Below are 24509 nucleotides of genomic sequence, written 5' to 3' on the forward strand. Positions count from 1 at the left end.
AAAGGAAAAAGAACGATTGAAAAAGAGATTGTCTGAAGGATTTTGTTCTTTCATTCTCAAACTGTGATTATTAATCCTTTTGCAGTCACGGACCCCTTTGAGAATCTTGAACACCAGGAAGATTTCCTCAGAAAAATGAACACAATTACATACACATACAAATCTGGGTATGTGGATTCCCTGACACAACGTCAGACACTTCTTTTGCAGATGAGCTAAATTACAAGTTGGATTAGGACAGCCACTTAGAAATCTTGTCGCTGAACAGACTCGTCTGTGTGATTCTAGAACTGACTTTACTGAGCCACCTCCTAATGTTAAGGCCATAGGCTCAATGAGAACATCTTAAGAATGACACCTGAGAAACTCATGATTGTAGTAAATGAATAAATATAGTTGAGAAGGTGTCCACGGATTCACACCTCATTCAGCTTCAGAAATTCTTTTTTGTCTTACTACCAGGAAACCTATGTCAGGCACATTCCCACTTACTAATTCTGCTGCCTGCCTTTGTGTTCCTTCAGAGATCTGCTGGGCTGAAACCCCCATTTCCTTGAGGGCTCATCTCAGCTACCACTTTCTCAGGGAGGCCGCTCCAGTTTTAAAATTGTACAACACCCAGTTTCTCTTCCTTGCTTTACTTTCCCTCAAAACACTTTTCAAATCTAGAGTACGCTATAGTTTATTTCTTTTGCTCATTGTCCGTCTGCTTTCATTGAATGGGAGAATGTTCTGTTTTGTTCACTGATCTATCCACAACTCCCAGAATGGGTGCCTGGCACAGAGGAGGTGCTCTGATACTTGCTGAATGCATAAATGGACAAGAGATGAACATATCCTTCTTTGCACTGCCCACCAGAAAGCTCAGGATAAAACTTCCAGTTGATTGATATAATACGTACAGAACTTTGAGGTTTGCATTTTCTACATTCGCTTTATTTCTGACTTTATCTTATTCCCCCCCCCGACTTTTATGCCCTTCCATGACCTGTTTTCTAATTCCCACAATGGGAGATAATTTTCACCTTCTTCTGAAAAGTAAAGGAATTGATATTCACTGAAATCATAAAATAACTGATTGAGGAAATGAAGGGAACTAAGCACCTATTGATTTGCATAACACACCAGCATGCTTATAAATTATCTTCATGCCTGCACCAATTCCATGAGACTTTTACTGTTTTTCTCCATTGAGAAAACATAAGCTAAAAACTGAGTAACTTGCCCCAACTCACACTGCTAGAAAGTGGCAACGATAGTGAGAAGTGTGAGTTGCTTTGTTTCAAAATCCTTATTTTTTTTATCACACCTCGGTTGGCACTTTGGCCTTAATAGCATTTGTCTCTCATAAGGGGAGAAAAACAAATGGGCCTATTACTTCTAAAAATAGCAATGCTAATCAGTATTGATATTAACTTTGAACTTTATCAAATTTAACTAACTGAATTTCAGCATGTTTTATCAATGAAGGAATCACTCTGTCGGCCAATTGTTATTTCCTAGCGACCATTTTCCTCTACGCTGTTTTCCATCCATCAAGAAGTAGCATATCGCTAAAGAATGAAAACATGTAATGGAAGACACTATTGTTTCAGTGGTTGGAGCTACAGATCCTCTGGGCAGCCTGAGTGGTTCTCAGACTCCTTAAATCTACCTGTGCATCTAAAATTGTCTGGGGATGCCTGGGTGGCACAGTCGATTAAGTGTCTGACTTCAGCTCAGGTCATGATCTCATGGTTCAGGGCAGGGGTTGGAGCCCCAGGGTGGGCTCCGTGCTGACAGCTCAGAGCCTGGAGCCTGCTTCAGATTTTCTGTCTCCCTCTCTCTCTGCTCCCCATCCCCACTCACCCTCTGTCTTTCTCTCAAAAATAAATAAATATTAAAAATTTTTTAACATAAAAAATAAAAAAAATAAAATTGTAAGCTGAGTAACGTGTCTCACGGAAACAAAAACTAACATGTCTTACATTATTTCTCAAATGTATGAAGATATTAACCCAGTTATACATACAAATTCAGTTAAACATTTTACTGAATTCAGATTAATTTTTGGACCTTGAGTATTTTCCTTGCTCAATGCATACTTTAGAGTATACTGATAATACCGACACAAACAAAAACTTCTTTTCTTTTCTTTTCTTTTCTTTTCTTTTCTTTTCTTTTCTTTTCTTTTTAGAAAGTAATTTTAGCGCTGATAAAGGTTGGGGATTCTTAGAATAAAAATAAATAAATAAAAAGGAATTTTGTTCCATGTGGTTTTCTGAAATACACTGAATTTACTTCCGCACTGCACTGCATTTTATCTATCTCTGGAAACATTTTGAAGTACATGGTGGATTTAATCCCATTAATCTTTGGAAATATGATGAGTGGTTCAGTTTCTGATTTTCATAATCAGCTGTTCTAGCTGTAAGATATTATTGCCTTATAGGGACATCTGCTGGTGGATAAATAAAGGTCTGGCACAATAAAACACTGGCTTCTCCTAAGGGTTTGCCAGGGCATCACTCTCAGGCGGCAGGCTCCTCTCCTACGCATCTGCTTCAGATAGTGCATGGCTGTTAAAATTCTAAATATTCTATCATTTCACGGTCCAGTCATTCTCGGGACACATAAAACTTGCCTTTGTTACACATGTGTCTTGTTCCCACAACAGATTCACACATGTATTTAATTTTTTTTTCCAGACTGACCATATATTATCCTGAAGACTTCAGGCTTTCTGGAAGCTCATGCGCTCCAGGCAGATGGCAAGGAAATTGCAGCACTCGGAGCTCACACTCTCCCCAACAAGCAGGCCACCTGCTCCGTTACCTGTCGGTTTCCAGAGCAGCATGCTCCTCTGAAGCAGGCAAGAGGAGGGGAAAGGCCACTCTTTCAGCTCGCAAGTTGCAAAAACAAAAGTAAAGTAAATGCAGTCATGTGATAAGTATCTTAAAATCCAGGCCTCTACTTGTTTCATGAATGGGGAGAAAGCATCTTGATAATTTTATCGTTAACTTGGCAACACTCCTCTTCGATTCAGCCACAAGGTTTTCTAGTAATAATTAGCTGCAGCTAATTAATTGTCACCTTTCACTTTAAAAATGATTAGCTGGTGAAAGTGGAGCAACTGGTAGTATTATTTCTACTAACCTCAGCCACGGCCAGAAGGATGAAATAGTTTATTTTCTTTTGGTGGTCCATTGAAATAAGGATCACCTTCATACTCCATCTTTGGAAAAGCAGAACTGCTTTAAACCATATATTGTAGACTTAGAATTAAATTGCCCATAAAAGTCAATATTACCAACAGTACAGTGTAGCGGCTTATTCATGCCACTTCTTTAAACTCACTGCACATTAATGTGCTAATGTGATGGAAAATAAAGAATCATCACGTGTTTCCCCCAGTGCTCCTTTTTCTCTATTGTTTATATATGTATATTTTTAAAGTGAGTAGAAGATTGTTTCATCAGTTAAAGCGTTCCCTGCCAAAAGAAACGACATAATCATTAACTAATTACAACTAAATAACAGCATTGCACATTTTGACAGGTTAACGCACATTCTGTTAAGAGTTGAAAGCTCAAGAAAGAGAATAATAAAGCTACTCCACTCGCAGAATCCTCAAATGCCAATATGGGAAATAAAACTCTCCGAGGGTTTCACCAACCATGTGTCTTTCTTTTTCTCTCTTGTTTCTCATTGTATAAAAAGCATTTGGATTTGTATTAACATTCCAAACTAATTCGCTAAGCAATCAACTCATTTTTACCAATTTTATCCCATCATAAATCATAGAATCTACTGACATTCACAGCTTCAACATGCTGAAATCATCATTTTGGCCATTCCCCCTGTTACCAATGGAGCAGCAAGACACGCATGGTGACTGTCAGATGCGAAAAGAATAAGGAAAACCAAGTCAAGAGAGAAAAAACGGTGTTTTCAGATGTAATCTAGTCTGTTCAAAAAGCCAAAGAAAAACACAAAGACATGCCTGAAATGGCATGTTACCAATATTGTCTCTGAAGAACTTCACAGCTAAACGGAAAAATACTTTTGGAAGGATTAATGCAAAATTAATAGTCTACTTTATGATTTCTTATACAGTGACTCAAATATTTTTGACTATAGCAGTGTTTTATTATTCCCAATTTCCTCACATATAGTCCACTAAAATTCTGCAAAGAATAGGAAAAGAAAAAAAAAACAAAAAAAAAACAGACAATCTCTTTCTAAACCCTGTCCTTTAGCAAGCACATAAAAGGGCAATTAAAGAATGTGTCCTCCAGTGCTGTAGGTACTAAAGACTGTTAAAACCCATAGAATGTGACTGCAGAAGGAATCAGTACATGTTAAAGACGCACAAAAGTAAATATAGAATATCTAGTATGTTTTTAAAAAAAAAAATCACTTATTATAGCTTAAGAACATTTCCTCCTTAATTCTACTATCATGAAACCTAATAGTAGACTTAGGAAGTTGACCAGTCTGCTGCTAGAAAAATGAGGGGAGAAAGGGTGCCTATGAAAGACTATCAAGAGGTTTGCACTAAATTTAGAAGCCAATTATAATGTAATGCAAGTAGTAAGTCATTTAATATATTTTATTTTTGTAACTTGAGTATGGAACAACAAAATTTGTTCAACAAATGACAGTAAATTTTTTTGTGTGAGCAATAAATGGATCATTAGTTACTATACATCAAAAGGGAGCTCAAAAGGAAAAAAAATGTTAACATTAGAAGGTAGGATTGAGATCTATGCATTAAAGGGTGGTATTAGTATTGCAAACCACAAAAAAATGTAAAAAAAAAATTTAAATTATTTACCTTTCTAGTTCAGCACAAATGTCCTACAGCTAATTATCATGAGATATTGCCTGGAAATTAACCAGTCATGTTGTGTTTCTATCTCCAGATTTACAATTAGTAATGCTATTAATGTGGTTCCTGTACTTAGCGTTACTAATTATATTGCTATGAACTAATGGTGTTAAAAATAGCAATAGCCATCAACTACCAATTAATGCTTAATGAGAGCATATAAACCCTGGCATTGTAATGAATTTCAAAATTATTGTTGCTTGTGTTCCTCTTGTAATCGTGCAAAAATGGGTGTAACCAGTAACCACTGAAGTAGGGCATTGATTGAAAACATAGTTACCACATCATTGCAGAAAAATCAAGAAATAAATGGCTCCTTGAAGGAATATATATTCCATTCTAACCTTAGAATACAATACACGGGTTTTAGGGAAGAATCTTTTCTAGTTACACAATATAAAAAACAGATAAAACACAATTTGCAACGATGTTTCAAATCCAAGAGTAAAAAAAGAAATAGTAAAAGAAAAGCAAAGAGGAGTGTTTATAAAAGAATCTTTCAACAAATAATCTCTCCTAGAATTTATATAAAGCAGAGCCCAGAAGTTCAGTATATACTAAAAGGCAGATATGAGACAGGAATACCCTAGATTAGCTAGATAGGCTGGGTTATGCTGCAGTAACAAACACCTGTCTGTGGCTTAACATACAAAGTTTATTTCTTGCTTACGTTTCATGTCCAGCAATCACTTGAGGACTACTGTTTACTACAATTACTCAGGAACTCAGGCCCAAAGAGATTTCATCTAGTCATGTGCTTCTATTATCTTCAGAGGAAACTTGGAAAATAATGCCCTATATTTCGTTGGAGAAAACAAATCAATCACATGACTGTATCTAAGTTTCAAATGATGAGGAATGTTACTCAGAAAGAAAATAACTGAAATATTAGCCAACAGCCTCATATGTGTTAGTACTTTGGCACTGTTTTAATGACCAGAGCAAGAAGACTTTGTTCATGGAGAACTTCACTGGAGAACTGCCTGGTAGGGGGTAGAACACCAGTGCATCTCTCTGAGTCTCCAGAAATATGTTCTTTGACCTTGTCACTACAAAAGCCATTTCCAAAATGGACTAGTGGTATTACCCTAGTAGTACACGGTGTTACGGTATATTACACACAAATTTATCTTCCCAACTTCAGAAAGGTACTTTGATATTTTATCTTGGCAACAGCCTTTTTAACCCTTGGTTCTTGTCACAACCATAGTGTATTTCAAGAATATGAAAGAGCAGAAGTCAGCATATAATGGAGTAAGAAGATAAGTAACTTAGCCAGTAAAGAAGCTAGTGATGTGCATATGTATGTATAAGTGTATTTTCAAACCAGTACAAAAATATGCTTAAGGTAATCAGATACCAAAGAAAACCAAAGAAGGCACTAAGAAGACTCACAGGACTCAACCACAATGTTTACAAATCTGCACTTTATTGCAGGAAAAGCATATAAGTGTAATATCACTATTTAAGGATATGCATCAGAGCCAAAGACTGCCTCACAGCAAGGGGTCCAGAGAGGTCTAGTACAGGCCCCAATGGTCCTTCGTCTGCAGGGCCATCCTGGATGTGCTTTCTCTCTTGGATCAAGAACCTCCCACATGTGTATGGAACACCCTGAAATCAGGAGCTCAAAATGCAATCTCAGCTAGTCTTATACTTACTTCACTGATCAGGCAGGCACATCATTGCTATGTGACTAGCCCCTGTAGTAGAGCCCACGGGCATTGCATCCAAGCAGATGCAGCACACCGATATTGCTGTGTTCAATAAACTTACAAGCTGGTGCAAACTGCTCTGAGACCAACTTAAAATAAAACATCACACCTAGGAAATGGGAATAGAACTCTATTTATACAAGCAAACAAAAATATCAAAAATTTCAGGGAAAATTTCATAAAAATAAGGTATAGGACCTATGAGAAAAAAACATAAAATTTCACTTAAAAATATAAGCATGTAAAGAATTTAAGATATGTGTATATGTGTGTGTGCATAACCATTGGTATAGTATAATTACAAATAAAATTACATTAAAGTTGACAGAATTATACTAAAATTCACACAGAAAAATAAAAATACAGTAAAACCTTGGTATGCAGCATAATTCGTTCCAGAAACATGCTTGTAATCTAAAGCACTTGTCTATCAAAAAAAATTTCCCTCTAAGAAATAATGGCAACTCAGATGATTCATCCCACAGCCCAAAAATATTCATATAAAAAATGATTACAATACCACAATATAATACAAAAAATAATGAAAATACAAAAAACAAAGGAAAAGAAATTAACCTGCATTTACCTGTGAAAATGGTTCTGTGAGAGAGACAAGAGAAAGGAGGGTTGTTGTGTAAGACAACTTTCACTATCACTAACAGAATCACTATCTATTGGCTCGATGGAATCTTTTTCTTTTCATGCAACTTTAACAAGGAACCTATCTAATCACCTAGAATGTAGCAACAGCCTTCCTAAGCTTACTCTTGTATGGAAGAGCAAAGGACTGTCCATAGGTGCTTTGAAGTGACAAAAAATACACTAGTGCCAGTTACGGGCACATTCCAACATTCTGAAAAATCACTGATTTCTGCCAAACACCACCGACTGAGACCAAGCATCAGAGCATGGGAGACTGATCATCCACAATCCTGCAGGGAGAAAGAGAGAGAGAGAAGAACCACTGGCTCAGGTGTGATCATGTGATGCTTGGTGGCACATACTAATCGTATTGCAAGACACTGGTCACATGGGTCCTGCTTAGGATTCTCTCTCTCCCTCTGTTTCTGTACTCACTCCCCTACTCACTCTCTCTCTTTTCAGTTTTCAATAAAATGATTTAACAGAGAATTAAAAAAAGAATATTAGAAAAGTATTAGGAAGTATTTTTTTAACTCAGAATAAAGAAAACCTTAAAGCAAATGATGAAACTTAAAAATAAGAGTATGAAGAATATATATGACTATATAAGAATTAAAAAGTACAAATCACAAAGCCATAAATAAAATATCTGAAACACATATAACAAAAGGTTAATAGCTATAGAGTTACACAAGTGCTTACAGATTGATAAGGAAACCATTCACAGAAGAAGAAATGCACATGGACGGTCAGCATAAAATAATGCTGTCTCAATCTCACTAGCAATCAGGAAAATACAGATTTAAAAAATACACTGTACCATTTTTTCACCTATTGAATTAACGAAAATTAAAAGAACTATAATATCTAGTATGAGTTCATAAAAAACAAACAAAACCTCTTTATAAAACAATATAGCATTATAAAGGAAAACAAGACATATATATGCATGCATTGACCCAGTAGTTGCACTTGTGGGAATCTATTCTAGAAACAGCAGTGCTGCCATGCCCAAGGATATATGGAGGCCGTTATTTATTGTAGTTTTGCTTGAGTGTCATAAATACTGGAAAATAACAATAACCACAAAAGCCATTATGTGCACTTATAGGAAAATGGTTGAATATCTTCCAGGTCATGCATGGAATATTATATAGCTATTTGAAAGGAAGTCAGTGCTCTGATAATGACTTGCAAGGGTGATAAATAAATACCTATTTATTATATTAAATAAAAAGGTAGTTTCATAATAATTTCTCTAATAGAATCTTATATTTGCCTAACAAAAGAAGATGAAAAAGAAAAAAAAATATATATATATATATGAATAAAGCTTGTATAAGCTTAGACAATGATGTGGAAGGACAACATTAAGGTTAGTTATATTTGAGGATGGGATTTAGGGGCTAACGGGACAGGCTGGGATGATTCGTGATTTTTTCCCCTCTCTCTTATATCCCTAAGCATGCATTGCTTTGTAATTAAACACACACACACACACACACACACACACACACACACACAAGCACAAAACTCAAAAAAAACATAGAGTAACTTGATATACATTTTAAAAGCAAGTTTATTTAATATGCTGTGTTTATTCTAGCTTTTGCAGATTCTTCTTATCCCAGGTTAATATTTGAAAAAGAAAAATCAAAGTATTTACATCTTGGAACTATAAATCTTTTTCTCCGTGTGCCTTGTAAAGATGAATGCAGCTGAAAACAACCAGTCTCCTTCCAACTGTATGTGCAAACAACACTTGTGCTCTTCAGAGTGAAGAAGAAGCAGGTATTTTGGCGTATTGGGTTAATATATGTCCTTAAATTGGATTACTGAATATCCTATGTATAATGGATCCATTATATAGCCTGGGCTTATTTGCCTTTGTGTTGTGTTAGTACTCTGAGAAAGGTTGTGAATGCTTTTTTATCTCTTCACAACTTCATGCTAAGCATAAGGCAGACAGAAGTTAGTGAATGGCCATATATAGGGTATTAGGTTTTAAAGAAAATTATCAGGAATGGAGAATGCTTCATAACTAGAAGATGATTTCTGTGGATGCTATTATACCTAGAGATGTGTGACTGAGTGAGTGAGTGAGCGAGTATCTTGTGGTGTGTTTTTCCTAGGTTGGTCAACATGATAAAGTCTCCCATCCTATAAGACTACAGAACAGACAGCTCCTGTGGCAATGAGAATCACTGTCTTCACCACAGTTCATATCACAAATAAAAAAAGGTTCATTTGAAGAAGATGGCAGTGTAGGAGGATGCTGGGCTTACCTCGTCCTGTTGATTGCTTAGATTCCACCCACATCTGCCTAAATAACCCAGAAACCTGCCAGAAGACTAGCGGAACGGACTCTCTGGAGCCAAGCGTAGACAAGAGGCCCACGGAAGAGGGTAGGAAGGGAGGAGAGGCGGTGTGCACTACACGGACTGGCGGGAGGGAGCCGGGGCAGTGGAGGGGCAGCCTGCTGGATAAGGCAGAGCCCCCGAAGTCTGGCTTCCAAAACCAGAGGGGCCAGACTCCATGAGTTCTGAAAGCCAGCAGGACTTAATTAACATCTGGAACGTTAAAAGTCAACAGCTCTGCTTAGAGAGCGTGAGGGTGAGAGGATGCTGGGAGGGAGAGTTGTTGAGTCTCAGAAGACAGAGATCAGCTTGGCAGGGAACAAAGGCGCTGGCAGGTGCCATCTCCCTCTCCCATCCCTCAGCCGAAATTCCAAAGGGAACAAGCTCCAGTCACCGAACTTGCTTACACTGTGCAAATGCCCAATGCTGTGCTTCTGTGGATCCATCCCTCTGATGGGCCTGCCTCCCTCCCAGTGATGCAGGGACCTCCCACAGGGGACTGCCAATGGCAAAGCGAGCTAAGCCTTCCCCTCTGGCCTTTTTGCACCTTGTGGATCCACCCTGGCAAATATGCCAGATCCCATCGAAGCAGCACCACAAGCCTGGAAGTGTGAAAGTAGCCCAGACAGGGGCCACACCACTCCACAGTGAGTCCTGCCCCTGGAAGAGGGGAAGATAAGGTACACACCAGTCTGACTGTGGCCCCAGTGGTGGGCTGGGGGCAGACATCCATCGGGTCTGACTGCGGCCTGCCCACCAACACAAGTTACTCCAGACAGCACAGGGGAAGTGCCCTGCAGTTTGGAGCCACTATAGGGACTACCCAAAATGACAAAATGGAAGAACTCTCCTCAAAAGAAACTCCAGGAAGTAGCGACAGCTAACTATTTGATCAAAAATGATTTAAGCAATATAATGGAACAAGAATTTAGAATAATAGTCATAAAATTAATCGCTGGGCTTGAAAAAAGCATAGAGGACAGCAGAGAATCTATTGCTACAGGGATCAAGGGACTAAGAATAGTCATGAGGAGCTAAAAAATGCTATAAATGAGGTGCAAAATAAAATGGAGGTGGCCATAGCACGGATTGAAGAGGCAGAGGAGAGAATAGGTGAATTAGAAGATAAAATTATGGAAAAAGAGGAAGCTGAGAAAAAGAGAGATAAAAAAAATCCAGGAGTATGAGGGGAGAATTAGAGAACTAAGTGATGCAATCAAAGGGAACAATATCCATATAATAGGAATTCCAGAAGAGGAAGAGAGGGAGAAAGGGGCTGAAGGTGTACTTGAACAAATCATAGCTGAGAACCTCCCTGATCTGGGGAAGGAAAAAGGCATTGAAATACAAGAGGCACAGAGAACTCCCTTCAGACGTAACTGGAATCGATCTTCTGCACTACATATCATAGTGAAACTGGCAAAATACAAGGATAAAGAGAAAATTCTGAAAGCAGCTAGAGATAAACACGCTCTAACATATAAAGGGAGACCGATAAGACTAGCGGAAGACCTATCTACTGAAACTTGGCAGGCCAGAAAGGAATGGCAGTAAATCTTCAATGTGATCAACAGAAAAAACACGCAGCCGAGAATCCTTTATCCAGCAAGTCTGTCATTCAGAACAGGAGAGATAAAGGTCTTCCCAAACAAAAGCAGAAGGAATTCATCACCACTAAACCAGCCCTACAAGAAATCCTAAGGGGGATTCTGTGAGTGAAATGTTGCAAGGACCACAAAGTACCAGAGACATCACTACAAGCATGAAACCTACAGACATCACAATGACTCTAAACCCATATCTTTCAATAATAATACTGAATGTAAATGGACTAAATGCTCCAACCAATTTTAGGCCTGAGGACACCTTCAGATTGAAAGTGAAGGGATGGAGAGCTATCTATCATGCTACTGGAAGTCAAAATAAAGCTGGAGTGGCCATACTTGTATCAGACAAATGAGACTTTAAAGGCTGTAACAAGAGATGAAGAAGGGCATTATATAATAATTACAGGGTCTATCCATCAGGAAGAGCTAACAATTATAAATGTCTATGCACCGAATACAGAAGCCCCCAAATATATAAAACAAGTAATCACAAACGTAAGCAACCTTATTGATAAGAATGTGGTAATTGCAGGGGACTTTAATACCCCACTTACAACAATGGATCAATAAAGGATCACACACAGGATCAATAAAGAAACAAGGGCCCTGAATGATACATTGGATCAGATGGACAGATATATTTAGAACTCTGCCTCCCAAAGCAACAGCATATAGTTTCTTCTCAAGTGCACATGGAACATTCTCCAAGATAGATCACATAATGGGTCACAAAACAGCCCTTCATAAGTATACAAGAATTGAGATCATACCATGCACACTTTCAGACCACAATGCTATGAAAATTGACATCAACCACAGGAAAAAGTCTGGAAAACCTCCAAAAGCATGGAGGTTAAAGAACACCCTACTAAAGAATGAATGGGTCAACCAGGCAATTAGAGAAGAAATTTAAAAATATACGGAAACATACAAAAATGAAAATACAACAATCCAAACGCTTTGGGATGCAGCAAAGGCAGTCCTGAGAGGAAAATACAATGCAATCCAGGCCTATCTCAAGAAACAAGACAAATCCCAAATACAAAATCTAACAGCACATCTAAAGGAAATTGAAGCAGAACAGTAAAGACACCCCAAACCCAGCAGAAGAAGAGAAATAATAAAGACCAGAGCAGAAATAGACAATATAGAACCTAAAAAAACTGTAGAGCAGATCAATGAAACCAAGAGTTGGTTTTTTGAATAAATAAACCAAATTGGTAAACCTCTAGCCAGGCTTCTCAAAAAGAAAAGGGAGATGACCCAAAGAGATAAAATCATGAATGAAAATGGAATTATTACAACCAATCCCTCAGAAATACAAGCAATTATCAGGGAATACTATGAAAAACTATATGCCAAGAAATTGGACAACCTGGAAAAAATGGACAAATTCCTAAGCACCCACACAACACTTCCAAAACTCAAACAGAAAGAAATAGAAAACTTGAACAGACCCATAACCAATGAAGAAATTGAATCAGTTATCAAAAATCTCCCAACAAATAAGAGTCCAGGACCAGATATCTTCCCTGGGGAATTCTACCAGACATTAAAAAAAAAATTTTTTAATGTTTATTTATTTTTGAGAGACACAGAGACAGAATGCTAGTAGGTTAGGGGCAGAGAGAGAGGGAGGCACAGGATCCAAAGCAGGCTCCAGGCTCCAACCTGTCAGCACAAGCCCAACGCGGGACTTGAACTCACAAGCTATGAGATCATGACCTGAGCTGAAGTCAGACGTGCAAATGACTGAGCCACCCAGGCGCCCCTCTACCAGACATTTAAAGCAGAGATAATACCTATCCTTGTCAAGCTGTTCCAAAAATAGAAAGAAAAGGAAAACTTCCAGAGTCATTCTATGAAGCCAGCATTACTCTGATTCCTAAACCAGACACAGACCCAGCAAAAAAAGAGAACTACAGGCCAATATCCCTGATGAATATGGATACAAAAATTCTCAATAAGATACTAGCAAATCAAATTCAACAGCATATAAAAAGAATTATTCACCATGATCAAGTGGGATTTATTCCTGGGCTATAGGGCTGGTTCAACATTTGCAAATCAATCAATGTGATACATCACATTAATAAAAGAAAAGAAAAGAACCATATGATCCTGTCAATCGATGCAGAAAAAGCATTTGACAAAATTCAGCATTCTTTCTTAATAAAAACCCTCAAGAAAGTCGGGAGAGAAGGAACATACTTAAACATCATAAAAGCCATTTATGAAAAGCCCACAGCTAATATCATCCTCAATGGGGAAAAACTGAGAGCTTTCTGCCTGAGATCAGGAACACGACAGGGATGCCCACTCTCACTGCTGTTGTTTAACATAGTGTTGGAAGTGCTAGCATCAGCAATCAGACAACAAAAGGAAATCAAAGGCATCAAAATTGGCAAAGATGAAGTCAAGCTTTCACTTTTTGCAGATGACATGATATTATACATGGAAAACCCAATAGACTCCACCAAAAGTCTGCTAGAATTGATACAGGAATTCAGCAAAGTTGCAGGATACAAAATCAATGTACGGAAATCAGTTACATTCTTATACACTAATAATGAAGCAACAGAAAGGCAAATAAAGAAACTGATCCCATTCACAATTGCACCAAGAGCATAAAATACCTAGGAATAAACCTAACCAAAGATATAAAAGATCTGTATGCTGAAAACTATAGAAAGCTTATGAAGGAAATTGAAGAAGATACAAAGAAATGGAAAAACATTCCATGCTCATGGGTTGGAAGAATAAATATTGTTAAAATGTCAATACTACCCAAAGCAATCTACGCATTCAATGCAATCCCAATCAAAATTGCACCAGCATTCTTCTCGAACCTAGAACAAGGAATCCTCAAATTTGTATGGAACCACAAAAGGCCCCGAATAGCCAAAGTAATATTGAAGAAGAAGACCAAAGCGGGAGGCATCACAATCCCAGAGTTTAGCCTCTACTACAAAGCTGTAATCAAGACAGCATGGTATTGGCACAAAAACAGACACATAGACCAATGGAATAGAATAGAAACCCCAGAACTAGACCCACAAAAGTATGGCCAACTAATCTTTGACAAAGCAGGAAAGAATATCCAATGGAAAAAAGACAGTCTCTTTAACAAATGGTGCTGGGAGAACCGGACAGCAACATGCAGAAGGATGAAACTAGACCACCTTCTTACACCATATACAAAAATAAACTCAAAATGGATGAAAGACCCAAATGTAAGACAGGAAGCCATCAAAATCCTCAAGGAAAAAGCAGGCAAAAACCTCTTTGATCTTGGCCGCAGCAACTTCTTACTCAACATATCTCTGGAGGCAAGGGAAACAAAAGCAAAAATGAACTTCTGGGACCTCATCAAAATAAAATATTCTGCACAGCAAAGGAAACAATGAGCAAAACTAAAAGGCAACCAACAGAATGGGGACATATCAGGTAAAGGGTTAGTATCCAAAGTCTGTAAAGAACTTATCAAACTCAATTCCCAAAAAATAAATAATCCAGTGGACAAATGGGCAAAAGACATGAATAGACACTTCTCCAAAGAAGACATCCAGATGGCCAACCAACACATGAAAAACTGGTCCACATCACTCATCATCAGGGAAATACAAATCAAAACCACACTGAGAAACCACCTCATGCCAGTCAGAGTGGCTAAAATGAACAAATCAGGAGACTATAGACGCTGGAGAGGATGTGGAGAAATGGGAACCCTCTTGCACTGTTGGTGGGAATGCAAACTGGTGCAGCCGCTCTGGAAAATAGTGTGGAGGTTCCTCAAAAAATTAAAAATAGATCTACCCTATGACCCAGCAATAGCACTGCTAGGAATTTACCCAAGGGATACAGGAGTGCTGACGCATAGGGGCACTTGTACCCCAATGTTTATAGCAGCACTCTCAACAATAGCCAAATTATGGAAAGAGCCTAAATGTCCATCAACTGATGAATGGATAAAGAAATTGTGGTTTATACACACAATGGAGTACTACGTGGCAATGAGAAAGAATGAAATATGGCCTTTCGTAGCAACGTGGATGGAACTGGAGAGTGTGATGCTAAGTGAAATAAGTCATACAGAGAAAGACAGATACCATATGTTTTCACTCTTATGTGGATCCCAAGTAACTTAACAGAAGACCATGGGGGAGGGGAAGGAAAAAAAAAGTTAGAGAGTGAGAGAGCCAAACCATAAGAGACTCTGAAAAACTGAGAATAAACTGAGGGTTGTTGGGGGGTGGGAGGGAGGGGAGGGTGGGGGATGGGCATTGAGGAGGGCACCTGTTGGGGATGAGCACTGGATGTTCTATGGAAACCAATTTGACAATAAATTTCATATTAAAAAAATAAAAATAGTTCATCGAATCCTAAATAGCTACACAAAACTGAAGCAAAGAGTGTGATATACACCAATTAAAGTTGTGTCTTCTATATGTAGAAAGTGGAGCTATTGGCTCAGGGAGAGTAAATATCTGTCATTGTCTTGGATGCTGAGAGGAATCAAGGAGGACTTGGTAGCTTCCAATGGTCAGAAGCTGAGAAAAGTACGTAATTGAGTAATAAGTGAATCATCATCAAAATATAAAATTCAGGTTGACTAATAAAAATTATTATACTATTATGTCATATTATATTATATTATATTATATTATATTAATCCAAGAGGAGTCACACAGGCTTGTAGCTCGGGCCAGCTGAAGGCTGCTCCTGGAAAAATGACCTCATTTTACACATGGCCCTAGAAATATCTAAGGAATGTGCTAAGGTTGCTTTTGCTCTTGTACTCAGTGGCAGGCAGGCATTTTGCTAGTCCCTTGCAGTTGGGAGTTCTCAGGAGGATATAAAATCTGTGACAAAAATGAGACAGGGAGAGTTTCTAGCCCCTGCTGGCTGCCTCACCTCACACAGGTAGTTTCCTTAAGAGCTGACTCCCTGTGGGATCTCTGAGGGCCCCTGAAGCAGCTCTTGTCTCTGGGAGCATGCTGTGTTAACGCCCGCTCTACTTAATCTCTGCAAAAGTATCTTCATCTTGTATTACTGGAGAAATTGTATGTCTCTGGAAAGCATATGTTGGTGTCCTTCTGTCAATCATAAACTTGTTCTTGTGAAATATATAAAATACAAACAATGGTTTATTTTCTAAGTAAACTGAACATACAGTGATTTATTTTTTTAAAAATAGTTTGTTTTCTAGGGCTAGTAATCAACTGACAAAATTCCTGCTTTCATGCACACAAGCCAGGAAAACTGTAGTTGCAACTAGGATGATATTCAAAATATTTAACAACTAGTATGTATTTGACATTGACCCTTCAGAACAGATGCCATCCAAAACCAACTAGTACTGATGGGTAGCATTCAAATACCAGTCCTATTTACAACCATCTCTGAATACTAAATACAAAAACAAAATATAAAAATCTGCATCAATCAGTGACTGGTACATAAATGCTTCTCTGGCAGGTTCTTAAATGGCCAAAAGACATGGCCAAAAAAAAAAAAAAATATATATATATATATATATGTATATGTATATATATATATACATATACATATATATATATATATATATATATATATATATATTGCTGGATTACTTGTTTCTTCTCCCAGAATTTCTAATACAAATAGAATATATGATGGCAACACAGTGGCAGCAGCTGAGAGAAATACAGCAGTAATGATGCACTTAAAATTTGGAATTTTAGTATTGCTAAACTTATTTATTTGTATATACATTTATTTATATCTTACTGTGCTTTAAATAAACTTTGGAGACTATAAAATCTGATTAATAAGAATAATTCTTGAAAACATTATGAGTAAAACATGACATAGCTTGAGACAAGTACACTTGTGTTATACCGGGAAATACACTATTAGGTACTACATTGATAGATGATCTAATTTTACTTATTAGTGCCCATTTGAAATTAATTCAAAGGAAGTTTCGCAAAGTCAGTAAAACATCTTTAGAAACAGTCTATAATTTTCACCATTCGGTCAAACTATACTCTTTTTTATGTTTATTTATTCTGAGAGAGAAAGAGAGAGAGTGTGAGTGGGGGAGGGGTAGAGACAGAGGGGGACAGAGAATCCCAAGCCGACTCTGCACTGTCTGCACAGAGCCCAACACAGGGCTCGAACCCACAAACTGTGAGATGATGACCTGAGTCAAGATCATGACCTGAGCCAAAATCAAGAGTCAGACCCTCAACCAACTGAGCCACCCAGGAGCTCCTATCCTCTTTATTTTCATTTACATTATGTTGCTGTACCTCTAGCATATAGCTAACAAAATTTTGAGACTAAACCCATTTTGAATTTAATTTTTCAAAGAAGGTAAATAATACCATTGCCTGTGTTTTTACTTCCATCTGTGTTCTTCCCAAAGATAAAAGTGAAAGAGTACAGCTTGATCTCTGTACCTATATACTACTGGACCTCTGTATTCATCACACAAACACTTGCATTAATTAAAACAATGGGACTTTTTTTTATGTGCCAAATTCAAACTAACTCCAGATCACACAGTAGTAATTTGTACTATATGAGGAAGAGATTTTATCAATTTGCTATGTTCATATAACTGACTATTTTTATGGCATTTCTTCAGAAAATGTAACTATTTGGTATATTTTAAGCTCATGAGTCCTGCAGCATATTATCTATGTTATTAATATTACGGTCTTTCATTGATATTTCCACTTTATCTTAATGAATCTGAATTTATGGCTATAATTTATTTTTTTGTTGTTTTTTCATGTCTAATACTATAATATCTAATCCTGTTGATATTTCTAATTCCACAGTATTTTGCAATTCATTATAATTCATCACAGCACTTGATGTTTTCATTACCATACAGGTCTTTGGTATATGGGTTTGTGCTCAAATTAAGTCATTAAAATATGATATGTGGTTCTTAAAATATAGATGACTCTTATTAATTAAAATGAAAACAAAATTATGAAGATACAAGGTTGTCTAAGTCCTTGAACATTAAGAGACATGGAAGATACACACTAGCACACTGAATAACTTTGGCATGACAACTGTCTTGAATTTAACCTTTGAATTCAAAGATCTATTCCCATTATAATCCATATGTATGGATGTGTCAACAAATGTTCACGATCAGAGAGACCATTATGTATATTATATTCATATTACACATTTACCTTTCAAATAAGTCATGGATAAAGTAGGAATAATAACATGAATAAATAAAATCTACACAAAATAATATATTTATTCATATTTGCCAATAGTTCAATCTCTATAGCACCATATCCTCCCCAAAACTGTTAATAAGCAGCAAAATGGACAGACTCAAAGGTCACACCCTTGCCTTGCCCAAGCTCTAGAGGAAGTGCTAATGAGCACAAAATTAGCCAAAAGTTGGCAGCAGTTAGAAGGAAGAGAAGCAGGGGGCCTGTGGACAATTCGCAGACTAATCAGCTTCTGAGTAATTGGAATTAGGCCACCATCATTTTAAACATAGTTATATTCCAGTATGCAATTCTCTCATGAGCAACTTTGCTAAGTATCATATAATATATATTTCCAATCCTGCTATGCAAATATGTCCACACATTAAGTCTGAAGGATGTTATAATGATTTAAACAAAAGCCAATGACGTAAAAATTCAAAAGCATACTTCTAGAGCACCTACTATGTGTCAGGATATATTTGAGGTTCTAGGAACACTGAGATGAAGATAAATTTCCTTCCATCATGACACTTATATATTGATGGAGAAGACTTAAACAACTAAAAAAACAACTTGAAAACTACTCTACTGTTGAGAAAAATAATTGGAAATGGTGGTTATGGAAGCCACATTGAGCTGACTGAGAGGAAACGGGGATGCATAAATATAAACAGTGAACATACACCACTCATTCCAGAAGCTCAAAGTTTAGAAGCATAAAAAGTTTCTTGTCTTACCCTGTATCCACTACAATATTTTCTTTACAACTTCTAGACAAGCTGTGCTTCTGATTGCAACTATTTCTCCCCATTCTCTTCCAGCCTCACTTACTAAAGAAATCTTCCTAAGGGCACCAGGGTGACTCAGTCTGTTAAGCATCTGACTCTTGATTTCGGCTCAGACTATGATCTCACGGTTCATGACTCCAAGCCCTATGTTGGGCTCTGTGCTGACAGGGCACAACCTGCTTGAGATTCCCCCGCCCCTCTCCCATTCACACACACACTCTCTCTCTCTCTCTCTCTCTCTTTCTCTCTCTCTCTCTCTCTCAAAATAAATAAATAAATATTTCTAAGAAAGAGAAATCTTCCTAAAATGTCATTTGAATATGCAATTGCCCTGCTCTGTAATCTACCACAAAAGAATCAGCTCCTTAGTATGCATGGCTTCTAAGACCTTCTGCTTCTGGCTCAAAGTCCTACTCATTTTCCTACACAACACAAAGCGGTGGCTCATCTGGCAAGCCTCCACATCTGCCATGTTCATTCCTATCCCCAGCTTCTTTTTTTTTTTAATGTTTATTCATTTTTTTGAGAGAAAGAGAGACAGAATATGAGTGGGGGAGGGGCAGAGAGAGAGGGAGACACAGAATATGAAGCAGCCTCCAGGCTCTGAGCTGTCAGCAACAGAGCCTGACATGGGGCTTGAACCCACAAAGTGCGAGATCATGACCTGAGTCAAAGTCAGACGCTTCACTGACTGAGCCACCCAGGTGCCCCTCCATCCTCGGCTTCCATTGCTGCCCTCCTGCCCTCTGTTTATTTCAGCCCAACACATTTTTGAGATTCCGCTTGAGTACTACCTCCAGCGATCCCTAACTTGGTAACACAGTGGAAAGAACAACAGCGCTGGAGTCAAATTCCCAAAAGCCACTTTGCTTCCCTGCTATTCACTTTCCTCATCTATAAAATGAAGTGAAATAATTCCTACGTCACAAGGAAATTATGAAGAGAATATTGAGCCCACACTAATGTTTCTAATGCCCCTTACATTTATTGGCTTAATGCTATTTTTATCTTTATTTTATCTGACAATATTGATGATATTTGTTAACTGTGGCACCCAAGCAAACTTGCAAATTCTATCAGACATAAACAATGTTTCTCATGTCTTCTGTGTGTCCTGCCGCAATGCTGGACACACTGTAAATGCTCAAGAAGTATAAGCTTGTAAACTGATTAAGTACATAGATGACTACAAATAAATAAAAAAAGATAGCTGAAGAAGTGATTTGGATGTTTCAGATACAGTATAAAACTGCTTCTTCATAAGCATAATCGGCTAGCCATGAAATCTGATATGACAAAACATAAAAGCTAAGAGAAATAAAATAGTTTAAACAAAATAGAATATTTTACCAGAAATTTAAAAAGAAACAAAAACAAAAATGAACTTGTAGCTATAGAAAACAGATTGGTGATTGCTGGAGACAAGAGATGGGGGGGGATGGGAGGTGCAAAATGAGTGAAGGTGGTCAAAAGGTAAAAATTTCCAGTTATAAAAGAAATACATTGGTGATGTGATGTACAGCATGGTGACTATAGTTGACAATAACAATATACTGCATATTTGAAAGTTGTTAAGAGAGTTCGTCTTACAAGTTCTCATAACAAGAAAAAAAAATTGTAACTATGTATATTGATGGACATTAACTAATCATTACAAAATCACTGTGTTACACCTTAAACTAATACAATGATATTTCAAAAAAATTATATTGCAAATTATATTCAATCATATTCAAGTATATTATATATTCAATTATATTTCAAAACAAACAACAAAAAGATAGCTGCTTAATTGACTAAGAGGCCAGTATGATTTTGCTTTACAGGATTCAATGTATAGGACATTGTATCTTTTTGTTGTTGTTGTTATACAATCCTTAATTTTATTTGTCTTTCTTTTTATTTATTTTTTTACTTAAATTCAAGTTAGTTGGCATAGTGTAGTTTTGGCTTTGAGAGTAGAACCCAGCGACTGATCATTTCCGTATGACACTGAGTGCTCATCCCAACCCTCAGTTTGTTCTCTGTATTTAAGAGTCTCTTATGGTTTGCCTCCCTCTCCATTTTTACCTTATTTTTCCTTCCCTTCCCCCATGTTCATCTGTTGTGCTTTAAAAAAAAAATAATGTTTATTTTTGAGAGAGATAGAGAGGGAGAGACATAGAGTGCGAGCAGGGAAGGAGGCACAGAGAGAGGAAACACAGAATCCAAAGCAGGCTCCAGGCTCTGAGCTGTCAGCATGGAGCCAGAACAATGGCTCAAACTCATGAACCACGAGATTATGACCTGAGCCAAAGTCGGATGCTTAACCAACTCAGCCACCCAGGCACTCCTGATGTGTTTCTCAAGTTCCACATATGAGTAAAATCATATGATATCTGTCTTTCTCTGACTGACTTATTTCACTTAGCATCATACCCTCTAGATCCATCAACATTGTTGCAATGGCAAGATTTCATTCTTTTTCATTGCTGAGTAGTATTCCATTATATATACATAACACATCTTCTTTATCCATTCATCAGTTGGTGGACATTTGGGCTCTTTCCATAATTTGGCTATTGTTAAGAGGGCCACTATAAACATTGGGGTGCATGTATTTTTAATTTTTAACTTGGGAAAGTAGATAGCATGTGACTCAGTTATAAGCTTCTACAGTGGGATGGAATTCTAGTCTCAGTCATTTGCTGAGGTGTGGGAGGGAGGAGCTTTCTTGGGATGTTAAAAGACTCTCAGGGAGTTAGTAACGTCCCCTAAAGAAATCCATTAAAGGTCACAACTAGGCTGTTTTTCCCAGGACACCACTCTTTTCACACATAATTTGACCACACGGACTGTCATTGAGATACTAAGGTTCAATCTACATAACTAACCTCCCCACAAAAATGAAATGTTAATATCTCCTAAATTTTAATACCCAGATATCCAGGAAGAAGGAAAATATTCACAGAAAAAGCATAAGAAGAAATAGGTTCAATAAACATTAACTTAATAAACATTAGCTATTTTGACATGAAGCCATACTAACCCAATTTTGAATTCTCCTATTTGACCACAGGTATACAGTTGTTTGAAAATAAGATGGCTTCCCTACAAAGGGTGGTTATCATCTCTACAATCACAACTCAAAAACCGGATATCAAGGCTCTCTGTTTACATATTTAGAAAAAAACCAAAAGAAAAAAAAAGTAGATTTTTAAAAAGTGTAGAATTTTTCAGTTTCTAAAAGGTAAAGAGAATACGTTTCATCTTAAATAAGATATAAAAACATCCGCCTTCCCATATAAAAGTCATTGTGAGATGACCCATTCCCATTCTCTTAGAATAATGCAAGTGTCTCTCATTTCATATTTAGCAATTAAACACAAAGGACCGATGATGTTTCGGGATATTTATTCAACTAGTGATTCAGAGAAGCCCGTAGGTAAAATAAAAAGGCATGATCCGGGATTCCTGCACAGCATCAAATACTACTCTGTGTAATCAGGGGATCTGTTTTGTCTCTAAGTTAAATTAGATATTGCTTGAAAAATACTGATCTGATTATGAGATAAAATTCTGTTTCACTTATGCTCGAGTCCACTTTTCTATATATCAAAGAAGTATATACTCGGTATACTTGAATGGTTGAGAAATGTCTTCTCTTTAGTGACTTCCTCATCTGAGCTCTCACAGTATTTCCCCAAAACTTTTATGGCACTTATAATGTTTTGTTTAAAATAACTATCTATAGAAAATTCAGTGTAACATGGCTTTTATCAGTTTCTGGCTTGCAAGTAAGAGGATACGAGTTCAAATCCTGACTTTTCCACTTGGCAATTAAAATACTTTTAAAAAGTTACTTTATATCTTCAAACCTTATTTTTATCATTTGTATAATGAAGTGAATAATAGCACCTCACAGAGCTGTGGGAAGAATTACATACTCAATAACTATTAAAATTAGCTACTTTCTGGCCCTAAAACTGCAAACCTTAAGGATAAAAGAGAGTTTATTTTTTATATCTGTCCCAGTACCTAGAAGAGTGCCTGACATATAATATAGATTTAATAAATATTTGTTGAATAAATGCAAATGAAATTGGAAATTGAATGCAACATATTAAGGTATGCCTATATTCTTGCAGGATTTCATCGAGAAAAAAAAAGGTTTTCAAGATACCACATTATTTTAAGTACTTGGTCAGGATGGAGGGAGAGAAAGAACTAATGAGATAAGGGCTTCATACTATATTTTAGAAATTTGGACAAGATTGTATTGAGTTTGAAGTCTACTCACATAAATTCCAAATCTACTTACATAGGTGGGTAACATAGTATGTTGTTCTAAACAAATAATTAAATTTATTGCTTTCAGAACTCATCCAGGATGCATAAAACAAAATGGTTTTTTTTGCCCAGGATGTAGAAAACAAAATGTTTTTTTTTTTTAAAAACTATATGAGAATGCAAGGCAGAAGGTGAGTATAGGAAAGAAACAAAATTAGCCCAATAGTTTAGACCATAAAAAATTCTCACAAGGATGAGTTGGGTTCTCAGCTTATATTTGAGGAAAGGCATAAAATATGAATATTAGAATTTTAATTATTTCCTACACTTAAAATGTAGAAATCATTTAATATGTCATGTATGAATAATTTGTCATTTATTCCCCCAACAGCTAGTTTTTTCCTAAGGCATTTGTGTAGACCTACCCTGTTCATACAGTAGCCACTAGTCATGTGTGACTATGAAATTTAAGTTGATATTAAGTAAAACTAAATGCAAGTTAAAATTTCGTCTCTTAGTCACTCTAGCCACATTTCAATTGCTCAAGGACCGTATGTGGCTGGTGGACATTATATTACTGCAAAAACCATTTGTACCACTGCAGAAAGTCCTGTAGCATGAGAGGTCTTCTAGACAGTTGGGGGACATTAAAGGGGGTTGAGACCAGGACCCTGTAGCCAAAGAACTGAAGACATGCCGAATGCGACAACGCATGCGCAAAAATCGTTTGGATACTAAACTGTTGTAACTTTACAAAACCAACCGCCCAGGAATACTGAGGACCGGGCGACCACAGACAAATTTATGTTAATATTTCAGTTTAATTTTGAACAATGAGCAAACTTACATCGGCATCGGTGGCAGTACTCAAAAATTTCTCACCTTCTATAAAAAAAAAAATTCTCACCTTCTATTTCTCACCTTAGAGCAGTGACTCAAGGAAAGTGAAGGTTTGCAATGCTACTTGACTAATGTTTTTTCTTACCTGATAAATTCTCTTATGGTTTTATCAGAAATAGTTAAGGTGGATTT

This window comes from Prionailurus viverrinus, chromosome C2 (assembly GCF_022837055.1).
Source record: "Prionailurus viverrinus isolate Anna chromosome C2, UM_Priviv_1.0, whole genome shotgun sequence".
In the NCBI taxonomy this organism is placed as follows: domain Eukaryota; kingdom Metazoa; phylum Chordata; class Mammalia; order Carnivora; family Felidae; genus Prionailurus; species Prionailurus viverrinus.